We start from the raw sequence: 11,814 nt of genomic DNA, 5'->3' as shown, positions 1-11,814 counted from the left end.
TTTCACACACACACACACACACACACACACACACACACCAGTCCCACCTCCCTATACCCAAACTACAGTGAAGCCCATTCAACCGATTCTCCGCAGTGCTGAAAGAGCAGAGTGAAGTAAAGAAGGAGAAGGAGGGGGGAGTGGGGGAGCAAAGAGAGGAGAACAGGGGAGATACGGTCACACACGAGTAAGAGAGAGAAGGGGAGAGAGAGTGCGGAGAGAGCGAGAGAGAGAGAGAGGAAGAGAGAGAGAGAGCGATAAGGGGAAAACTGCAAATTTGGTGCCCAGGCTTCCCAGTGCGCACGGATCTCTCGTCGGCTGCACCGTCCGACCAGCTCTCCGCTCTGCAGGGTGAGTAAAGCTCCTGCTGCCTTATTTTTTCAACTGCGCCGAGCTCTTACCAAACCCTTCCCTTCCACCACCCAATTATAACTCATCATTTCACCTCACCTCACTCTAACCTCCCCCCCTCCTCCTCTTCCTCACCATCTCACATCTGTGTTTTTTTTTTTTAAAAAAAAAAGCCACTCGCACTCTTTTGGCTCATTGAGCCGCTTCTTCGGTTGCGCACGTCAGGACTTCTGTTTTCGGCTGTAGAGCTGAGAGATGATGCTCATGCATGTGACTGTGCAGTGTGTGTGTGTTAACATACAAATTTCAGCTTCCCTCATCCTCTTAAAAAAAAAAAAAAAAAAAAAAAGACAGGGGTGTTGTATAAGAGAGGGTTGCCTCAAGTCGAGAGAGAGGAGATGTGCGCTGTTTTGTTGACAGCCGCTGATGAGTGTGTCTGCACGGCTGTTTGGTCGCCTGTTAGCGGAGGAATGTACTGTACAGTGATTAGTGTGGCGCATTTGGAAGGAGCGCGCTGTAACACTGTACAATCAGTCTGAATACAGTCTGGAGGAAGAAAAAGCACAATAAAGCGGCTTCGCGTGGAGGAGAGAGAGAGAGGGGGGGTGTGGGGGTGAGGCAAACTGTGTGAGGATGATGTGATTGTGGTGATTGTGTCACTGTATGTGTTAGTGTGTGTGTGTGTGTGTGTGTGTGTGTGTGTGTGTGTGTCAGGGCGGGAGAGGGATGAGAATAGGGAGGAGAGACCAGGAGTGAGGCGAACATGTGTGAGACTATGTGCACATGTGTGTGTGTGTGTGTGTCCATGTGTGTGCGTGTGCTCTAAAAACTCTTGGCTCCTTCTTGGGGAACCCATCCTGTGATACTGTTCCAGCAGACTGCAGCACTTCTTATTGGGTCCATCTCTCCCTCTCTCCCTCTTCTCTCTCTCTCTCTCTCTACTTACATACATATGCATAATGTGTGTGTGTTGTAGCGGAGGAAAAGAGATGAAGAGCAGACAGGAGTTAGAGACTAAGGAAAGCTTCTTGTGTGTGTGTGTGTGTGTGTGTTCATTTAATTTTCTGCTATTTCCAGTCTGCATTCTGGTAATTAAAGTGAAGTACTTGTACAGTATATTACTCTGTTAAAAGACAGAGGAGATCTGCGGTGAAGTCGTCCTGACAGGAAAAACAGAGCAACATATAATGATGGAACAATTTTCTCCACTGTAATATAACCCCTATACAGCATAGTAGACAGCATATGGACACGTCTGTAGAAATATGTCTCACAGATTTCGATCAAAAAGGAGTGATTTTGTCTTTAGCTAGTATGAGAAAGCTTTTATACTTGCTGTTCTAACGCTGCGTTCATGTCATGTGAGATGGAGGGCGGTGATGGAAAAATTTGCAACATGCAAGCATTCAAACCATCAGACGTTTAACATGGTGATCGCTTGAGTGTTTTACTAGTTGCCCTGAGTTAGGGTTCAATGAAGGGCAGAGTTGGTTACGAGAAAGACAAAAAGTAGTGTGCATTTACCAGATATGCATTAAATACGGTGATTGATTGTCTTTAGAAGTCAAAGACTGTTAAATACTGTGAATTCCATGAGACATGAATGCAGCACAAACACCCACCTTTTGGGAAAAATACTCTACTGCACAATGACTGTATTGATTTTTGTCTTCATTGAGGATTCTCTAGACTTGTTTTGTGTCTTGTCTTGTGTTAAGATCTGTTGACTTTCTTTTTAAAATCAAATCCCCATCAGAGAGGAAGACCTTATTTGTGTGGCCTTGGTTGACAACTACTTGCATTCAATAGTTAGTTTCTGTCATGCGTTTTATGTTTTTGGCAGCAGCAACATGAGTTTGTTTGGAATAAGCAGAACTGAACTGGTGGTAGCGACCAACCACAGCTGAATATGTCACACTGTTGGGAGGTGAAAGTTTTGTAAATACCATGGTGACCAAAATGAATACCTGTTTACTCTTAACTGCAGAATTATGTCTGGTAGAAAAGGGCTCAGCCCATCTGATCATGATCAGTCCATCAGAGTCTTTCAGCCGTCCAACAGGAAGAAATCAACCTGAGACGAAGAACCAAAGAGACCAACTTTGACTTTTACTTGACTTGATGTCACAAGATCAAGTTGTTCTGTGCATTAAAGCATTTTAGGAACTGTTGGAAACAATTCACTTCAGTAGAATTAGACGAGTCAGTTTGAGGGAGGGTTTGCATTTAAAACACATGCTTACGATATTAGTTCTGAATTACAGTAAATTATGAGATCCTCTTGTATCTCATAATTTAATATAAGTGCTGAATTGATTAACTGCCTCTTCCAGTGCTTTAGAAGGTCAGACATAATAACCATTTAGTTCACTGCGGAGATGTTTACAGATCTGGACGCTGGTAGTGAAGTATCAGCATTGTCTGATGGCATGCTGCTCTCTGAAGTGAAGGGAAATGAATCACATGCTAACTTCAGTTGTTTAAATGGTTGATTGATGGTATGAGTCACTGACTATGGCAGGGTCAGTGCTTCATTTCCCACTGGGGTTACTCAAGGGACTGCAAAGTGCTTTGGATTTATTTATCCACCAGAGAGATAACATGTCACTGCTGTCATGTTAATACCTTATTTCAGATTTTGTTTTACAGTAATTTCCAATACAGGAAAAGGCTACAAGTTCAGTTTGTGGTTGTGTCAAACTATGACTCTCAAGCTGATTAAACTATATTAAAAAAGTTTAAAATAAATTGGGCCTATAACTGTACGTGAATGAGTAAGGATTCTGTTTTGAATCTCATATAACCAGACCTTACCAAGATCAAGCAGATATTTAGCACACCTCATTAAAAAAATCAATTACAAACTAGTCTTAAATCCGGCTACGACTAGTTTGAACTTGACCCAAGCCTGAAACATATTAAAATCCAAACTTTCACCTCAATCCTGACTTGCCACTAAAAAATCTGTTAGATCTCATATTTCTGATTATTGAGAGCCTCATTTTTAACATCCTTTAATGTTAAAAATGAGACTTAGGTGAGGAAAGCCTTCACGTTCAAATTATATCACTGTCAAATGTGACTTTTCAAAACAGAAACAAACATGTTTGATGTGCTTTCATGTCTCAAAATGAAGAGCTGTGACTCAACTGTCAATGTCACCTGCTGACAGATGAAAAAAAACAAAAACATAGCTCATAATTTGTGGTTTATTAACGGTGTTATGGACCACAGTAGGGACTTCTAGAGCTATACAGCAATGCAGAAATGGCTGATTTATTAAGCTCTGTTCATCTCCATGGAGAACCTTTTGTATTTTTGTATTTTTTCTGACAAGTGACCTCTTGTGGCGGAGCGTATAATGACTGAAGGCAGAAGTAGTGTTATATAGACTGCTGTTCGCATCCTCTAAGTCAACATTTGTTTCTTTTAACCATGACTATGATCTTTCCTTAACCTTAAAGAAGACATGTTATGCACATTTCCATATCTATATGTGTATTCTGGGGCTCTACTGGGATATCTTTGCATGATTTACAGTTCAAAAAACTCCTCTTATACTGGCCCATCATGCAGCCCCTCAGTTCAGCCTCTGTCTCAAACAGGCCGTTTTAGCTCCTGTCTCTTTAAGGCCCGCCTCCCGATAAGCCCACTCTGTTCTGATTGGTTAACTCCTAGAAGTTGGCCCTCAACAGACTTCCGCCAGTTCTGCAGGCTAAACACACAGTAGTAGTTGTATTTTACTTCTTTTTCCACATCTCCAATACATCCGTTCATGTTCAAGCACAAATCTGATCCAAAACATGTGAGCAGACAACGTGAACAGCCCATTCTGTAGCAACAAAGGCTACAGAACGGACGGCCGTTTGTGGGCATATGCGAATGAACTGATGATGGGGGAATAGAGGTAGCTTTTGACTTGATGGCGGCATGTTTTTTTTTTGCAAGGGTTTTGCAAAGGCGACGATAAATGCTGTCATGCTAAGAAGGATGCATGATCATAAAATGTTCACATGGGTCCTTTTGGAAACCAGTGACAAACTCTTTTGCCATTTATATTGGAGGAGTCGTTGGAATTAGTCCCACTAAAGCCTATTAGATTTACCATTTGTTAGATGCAAGCAATAGTTGAGGCCACGATCACCTTATTGGCTCAGACTGAGAATCAAGACTTAAATGGAAAAATGGCAATGGTATTCATCAAGCAAAAAACAAATCTGCTCTTCCTGACATACAGTCATTTTGGAGATGCTAGCTTAGTTTTCACCCAGCAGCAGTGATATATTTCAGTATTTGTACAATGCAGTTAAGGTTGATTCCCCCTCAGGCTGCTAAAAAGCCAAACGTGACCTCAAACTCAAATTATACGACATTGAAACTGAGTGAAGGTGAAACACAGAACTTGTGTGACTGAATGGTGGAGGGTTTGTCTTTCTGAATGCTGCTTTGCACATGAACAGGCATATAGGATGTGTCACACCATCACCTGCCTGCCAGATCTGGTGAATGTGTGTATGTGTGTGTACAGTACAGTATGTGTGTATAAGGACTTCTCTCAGTTTCTGGGCCAAGGTCTTTCCTTGTAAGCCCCCTTCCCCTTTTTTTCTTCCTGTATCTCCGCATACAGTATCTCTCCCTTTCTCTTTATCTACCTCTCCTCAGCATATTAACAGACTGTCTCTCACAGGCCCCTCTCTCCTTTTCTCCAGCGTGTGCCTGTGTGTGTGTGTGTGTTTTCTTACCCGCCGCATAAGCTAATTATCTTTATCAGTCCAGCAGTCGTTCCACAGACTACAGAACGAGGGTTTGTTTCCCAAAGCTTTCATCGTCTCAAGTACTGCTTTGAGAAATGAGAGTCTTCTCGCGGCTCTCAGAGACTTGAACGTGGTTCAGCGTCATTCCTAGAAATGTCTCGTCTGGAGAATTTTGATGCTATTTTTAAAAAAAACAAGTTGTTTTTTCGGCATTTTAGAAGCAAAAGCTTCTTCTCGAAGAGCACTCGCTTCCTCTTTCACTCTTCCTTCTCTCCATCTTTCTACTTCTTCGCTTTTTTTCTTCCTTCCAAATTTAACTGACCTCAGTATTCAATTAATTTCCCAATTTTATTTTATCTTTATTTCCTTCCTTAATCTCTTCGACCCATGTCTACCTTTTTACTTCAGATGCATTCCTTGTCCTCCAGGCCGGTTACTGTCCTTCCCTTCTTCCCCCATCCAGTCTTTCCTTCTTTTCTTAGTGTCTTTTATTGAATGACTTTTATTTAAATGAATTTGGAGTTGTTTCATCCCAAAGCGCTGTGTGTGACCGTCTACTCTTCCTTGTTCCCTCCTTCTTCATGACTCCTCTCCTCTTTCCATCGTCTTTCCTATTCATCCCATCTTTAAATATCCATCTCTCCTCCTGCCAGTTGGCACTAGTCCCTCATTGCTGACAGAGGGACATATTGCCTTCTCAACAGAAAACAACCCCCCCCCCCCCCCCCCCCCCCCCCCAAACGATAGCAAGCTAACCTGGAAACGCCATCTGTGGAGCCCAGCCCGGCACCATGGGACATGTAGTTTCGTGGTGCTCAGCAGTTGCTTTGCCCTGCTCCGTATTGACCTATCGGTGCTGCAGAGTCTTTCATCTTTGTTTCATCTGATTCCTCCTTTTATTTATTCGCCGCCTCTTAATTTTGGGAGCCAAGACTGCAGTCCCCCTGGGGTGTATGTTGTTATAAGTTTCCTAAAAGTCATAGAGGATGTGCTTAAACTGAGATTCATTTTGATGTCACTTTTAGCAAATACTTGCATTTGGTAAATATTCCCCAAATACCCCTTTCTCTCTTTTTTTGACTGATTCTCCTTGAATTTGCAGCAGGGTAGCCAGGATTTGAAAATATACTGAGGTCATGAGTCCAAATTCACTGAGCACAACCTTGCACACCCATGACAGTTTCAACTATCAAAAAATGCTGTAAAAAAGTATTTAGAAAAAACTCAATTAAACATTCAGTTACATTTTTTGTAATTTTATGGTCTAAATATTGTTCTAAAAGTTTCTCTGAATTACCAGCTATGTAATTCTGGACTGGATTATTAAATCTCTTTTTAATTTAAACAAGGTATTTTCCAAAAATAGTCACATTTTCTCCTCTTCCTGTCACAAAATTCACAGAAATATTACCAAAAACATGACCTCTGTGTCTTCATTAGTAGCTACAACCTTGCTTTGGAGCTCCGTTGTTAGTCATAATGTTGCCTTGATATCGTGCATATAAAAGTGGTGATTACTTAACCTTTTTCATAGCAAACAGAATTTGCCTTCAACTTAATTTGATCAACCATTTTAGCAGAATTTGTCACCAAAATGAAATTCAAAGCCCCTGAAAACGTGTTTCAAGTGTTTCTCCATAACATTAAATGTTAATGAATAAATAACCAACAATCAAAGATCAAATATCTTTAGATGGTATTTATAAAGGCTTTAACACTCAAAAGCTCAGCTAATTTGCTTCATCAGGACTGTGGGTGTCATTTGATCAAGTACGACTGACAGAACTACTACAACTCAGATTCTGATTCAGATATGACTAAATCATCTTCCCATTTTATTTTTGATTCAAGATTTTCACCTTGGTATTGTTTTTCTGCCTCAGACAGTGTTACATTTAGACTTTATTCATAAATTGAAAAGCACAATTACGAGCACAAACAGAACAGCTCAATAATCACCAATTAAAAGGCTTGTTGATAGAAGATAAATACCATCTCTCAAACTGTAAAGCACAATGGGCTCTTTATTAAGTAAATGGCCTATTTCCGGAATTTAATTCATATGTACAAAGCTCCTGATTAAGGGAACTTATTATCACTCCTACACTGACAATCCTGCTTTAATGCCTTAATTAGCAACGCACACTCATTCATTAAGTTAGACTTCATTGAGGAGGCTTTTAAGCCTCCAATAAAATTGAACAGAATAAAGAATTAATAATGAAGCCAAATATAAGCTTAAATTGTGCCAAGGAATATTGTGTGGAGCCCTGGGCACAACCCAGTCTCACCGCAGTTTGGGAAATAGTCACGAAATTTAATCTATAGATTCGTGTATATGGACACGAATTTTTCCATTTTTTTCGTGACACTTTTAGCACAACTTTCCAACTGATGTTTTCAACTGGAAGTATCTTTCATGCCCGCACCACGCATCTAAATGATCTATGTTAAAAAAAAGTAAAAGAAAGTAAAGATGTTGGTTTATTTCAGATGTTTAAAAACTAAAACAGGAGTTGAATGCACCAAATCGACCCACAACACAATATACCCTCTTCACATGGTGGCCATTTCCCTCTGACGTCACACTCTGGATGGGAACCACAAAGCTCCTCCATCAGGACTGATACTAATGCAACACCACTTACACACTGTTAGCTTAACCTGTTAGCACCTGCCATAACCAATGTTACTGAGAAAAATACATTGAACAGCTCGCAAGTTAATCAAATCGGTATCTACGGAGCTGTGTGAAAGTTAATCAGGGATCCTTTCTAAGAAAAAGGAACAAAAACCAGCTGATGCAATCATGGCAGACAGGCTGGAAATAAAGCTGCTAAAGCTGTTAAACTGTCACATTCAGTCGGTCTGTTAGTTAAACTGTCAGGTTTTATCATGTTTTATGTGAGCAGTCCGCTTTCAGAAAAGGACAGCATTATTAAAACATCTTTGAATGGAGTTCTGCACAGAGCAAGTCAGCAGGTCCTCCTGTCCGTCCACTGGACTGACGCAGACCATTGACTGTACTGATGAAGTTAAAATAATAATAATAATAATAATAAGTTTATTTAGTATAGCACCTTTCACAGAAATGAAATTCACAAACAAACAACTCAAGAAGACACAAAAGCCAATTTAAAAAGATGGGTCTTCAATAGTTTTTTAAAAGCTTCTACTGCTGCTGCTTCACCAGACTGCTGACCGTATATGTACAGGGTATATACATAGGGTTGGAGCCACAAATGCAAAGGCACGATCACCTTTGGTTTTCAGTCGTGAGCGAGGGACAGCCAGTAGGTCCTGGTTGGAAGACCTGAGTGACCTACTGGTGACATAAAGATGGATAAGTTCCATGATGTACTCTGGAGCCTGTCCATGCAGGGCTCTATATGTAATAGTAAGAACCTTAAAATGAATCCTAAAACGAATGGACAACCAGTGCAAAGATCTTAAAATAGGAGTGATGTGAGTCATCCTGCTGGACCTGGTTAGCAGTCTTGCAGCCGCATTTTGGACCGTTTGTAGCCGGTTCACAGATGCTTTGCTGAGACAAGTGAAAATGGAATTACAATAGTCCAAACAGGATGATATGAACACATGGATGATCATTTCTAGTTCCGGTTGTGAGACGATGGACTTGATATAAAAACAATTATAAAATCTCGTGATTACATGTTGAGTAATGTTGCAGTTATAATTTAAAAAATGAATAACAAATGAGAAAAAACAATACAGCCTCTTTGCTCCCGAGCTCCACCTGAGAGAAAAAAAAAATGTGGTGCAGGCATGAAAAATACTGAAAAACATTGTTTTGAAAGTCATGCTGAGGGTCACAAAAAAAAGAAAAATACGTGTCCATGTACACAAATCTACAGATTAAATATTGTGACTATTTCTCAAACTGCCATGAGACTGGGTTGCTTGGTAATGTTTATTTTTACTTCCTCTGTGTGAAATTCACTATGGGTGCTGACGGGGTGCAGCAGGCTGCATATTAATGCTTCAGGTCTGTGATTATGTAAAGTTCAGTTTAACATTTTATAGTCAGCAAGGACAGACAAATGTGAAGATGCTGACATACAACAAGATGACAGCCAGCAGGAAGAATAAAGATAAGTAAAAAAAATTAAATCAGTAACAGTGAGCATCCGCCCTGCTCAAGTGCCCTTGAGCAAGAAAGATAAGCACTGCAGCTGACCCTGACCTTTGAACTTTGTCCTCTCTGAAGGTTCCCTCCTAGAGGAAAAAATTGCCTTCAGGACATTTTGTGGTGATATAATATCATACGTATTAGAAAAAACAGTGATTATTTACCAATAGAAATCCTTTTCAATGACTGTAAGCACTTATTAATTGACCAGTGATGTCTTTTTTCTAGGGAGGACAGTTTTAACAACTTACAACCTACAGAAACTGGGTCAAGGAAATGTTGGGGCAAGACATTTTCAAAGCAGATACACTTTTAAGATCCCAAATAGTGATCAGTTGACCGACGCCTGGCCTTGTGTGTCAAAATACAAAAATGACCCAATCAGACAAACTAAAGAGAAGGACGTGCCTGGCCCTAGTAGAGATAAAGAGAGACAGAATGGAAAAGAGGCAGCATGTTTCGCCAGGGGAGAGGAGAATCAGGGCAGCCGGGTGTAGTGACGATTTCAGCACCACAGCAGTGGACAGCTCCCCGACCTGCTGCTCACTGCTGGACTCTCCTGAAAATGTTCTTTCATTCATATGTTTTACACTGATTTTTTTGAATATGAACAAAACAGAGACTTCACGGAAATGAACCAAAATAACAAAGAAATTAAATATGGCAAAAAAAAAAAAAAAAGAGACAGCAGCTGCAGTCAATTAAATGCCTCCGCTCTACCACAAGAAAGGCATGTAAACAGAGGAGGATTTATGAAACTATGATCTAGACAGGTAGCAAAAGTTCCAGTTTCTTTCTGAATTATATAATCTAATTATATAATCTTGTAATCACAATTAATAATGAAAAAAACAAATTTGATTTTCATTTAAATCTACAATAAAAATGTACCACCCTAATGTCTGTCAGCGCTGAAACGATTATCTCCTCTAATTTCTAAAATTAGAGGAGATAACAGTTCTTAATCATGACCCTTCCACACTTTTCTTCCTTCTTCTAATCCTTCTCTCTCCATTTTCCCCTTCTCCCCTCCTTCCTTCCCTACCTCCTCCTCCTCCTCCTCCACCTCCTCTGTTCTCCTTCTCTCGCTTTCTTCTTTCTTCCCTTAATTCCTCCCTCACTCCTACTTTCTTCCCTGCTTCTGACCCTCACTTCCAATCTGCTATCTGTCCTATTTTCGCCTTTTTCCTTCCCTCCTTTTATGATCCTTTCTGCCCAAATCCTACTTTTCCTCCCCCCCCCCCCCCCCCCCCATCCTCCTCCTTTTTATTCTCCCTACATCCTCTCTCACAAGCATTCACCTTCATCTCCTCCTCTGCTTTCCTTCTTCCACACCTTCCCTTCTTTCCCCACATCATTACCTCTGATTGTTTGTTCCTAAGCACGCTGCTCCATTCATCTGTAATTCATTACATTGCCTCTGCACGTGGATTCTCCCAGCACACACACAGAGTTAGTTAGCGGCTGTTGCGACCTGGGAATTGTGGTTATATTCTCTGCTTAAACTACAAAGAGAACCTCATCCCTGCCCATTTGTTGTCAGCTATCTCAGCAAATACAGGCCTGGTTCAATTTTGTGTGTGTGTGTGCGTTTGTGTTTTAGTGCATGTTTGTGTATGTGTGTGTGTCTCTAAAATACTCACTGACCCATTACAACAGTTCTTGTCCTCCAAACCCACATTTTCTTCAGGCGTCCGACTCTGTAATTTTAAAGCCACAGTTCACAGCTCATGAAAAAAAAATAATGTTCAAAGCATTAAGATGACCAAAACTAACTAGTAATAACTGTTTATTTATACAAGAAAAATAAATCATGTTGAGAATTTTATTTTAGCATATTTTGCAGTTTGTATACTGTATGTCTTACACAGCAGGTACAAAAATAGAAATTAATTGTCAGTAATGAATTTATCATTTTTGTGCTGCCTACCAAAACCAAAATGTAGAAACCGCATTTAAATTTGAGTTGAAGACTTTCTGACTTTTTGTCATTTGTTTTAACACATTAAAAACATCTGTTGTTACATATTAAATAAGCCACATAGAATTGTAACACCAAAATGCAGAAATCGCATATTTAGCTAAAGTTGAGTTAAGACTTGTGACTGTTTCAACATCTGTTTTAATGCATAAAAAACACAAGATTGTAATTAGACATAAAAATGTATAATATCCATAAAACAGCATGTGAAATTTTCATTGTGGTGAGTTAATCACTGCTAGCCTTAGCCTTAGCCTTTGCTAAAAGTAAAACTACATTTACTTTTCTTTTTCTCGCTTTTGTCTGTAATGGAAAAAATATCCATTTTAATGAAAATAAATCTTTATAATTCAGTTTTGGCAGAAACTAAATCCAGTCATGATGGAAAAAATAACCCTCAAAACTCTAATTGTAGCTAAACTTCTAAACTCCTGCTAAAGCTAACTAGCTTAGCAGAGTAGCAGCACCACAGTGTTAGCTTTTGACTTTTGAGTGTAATTCATGTGATGTGCTACTTTTAATCATACATTTGAATCAATTAAATTCTATATTGATTTATTATGTTGATTTTCATATGA

At 39.9% G+C, this 11,814-nt stretch overlaps 1 protein-coding gene across 1 annotated transcript in view; it reads left to right on the top strand.

Moving 5' to 3' along the window:
* Positions 1-306: 306 nt before the first annotated feature.
* cacng7a (calcium channel, voltage-dependent, gamma subunit 7a) overlaps positions 307-11,814 on the top strand; it is a 43,330-nt gene continuing 31,822 nt past the window's right edge. The window contains exon 1 of the mRNA XM_044335987.1: positions 307-351. The gene's annotated coding sequence lies outside the window, so the exon portion shown is untranslated. The remainder of the gene's footprint in view (positions 352-11,814) is intronic.

Source organism: Thunnus albacares, chromosome 19 (assembly GCF_914725855.1).
Source record: "Thunnus albacares chromosome 19, fThuAlb1.1, whole genome shotgun sequence".
NCBI classification, from domain to species: domain Eukaryota; kingdom Metazoa; phylum Chordata; class Actinopteri; order Scombriformes; family Scombridae; genus Thunnus; species Thunnus albacares.
Note: the sequence above shows the minus strand (reverse complement) of the source record. Positions and strands in the feature narration are given on the sequence as shown.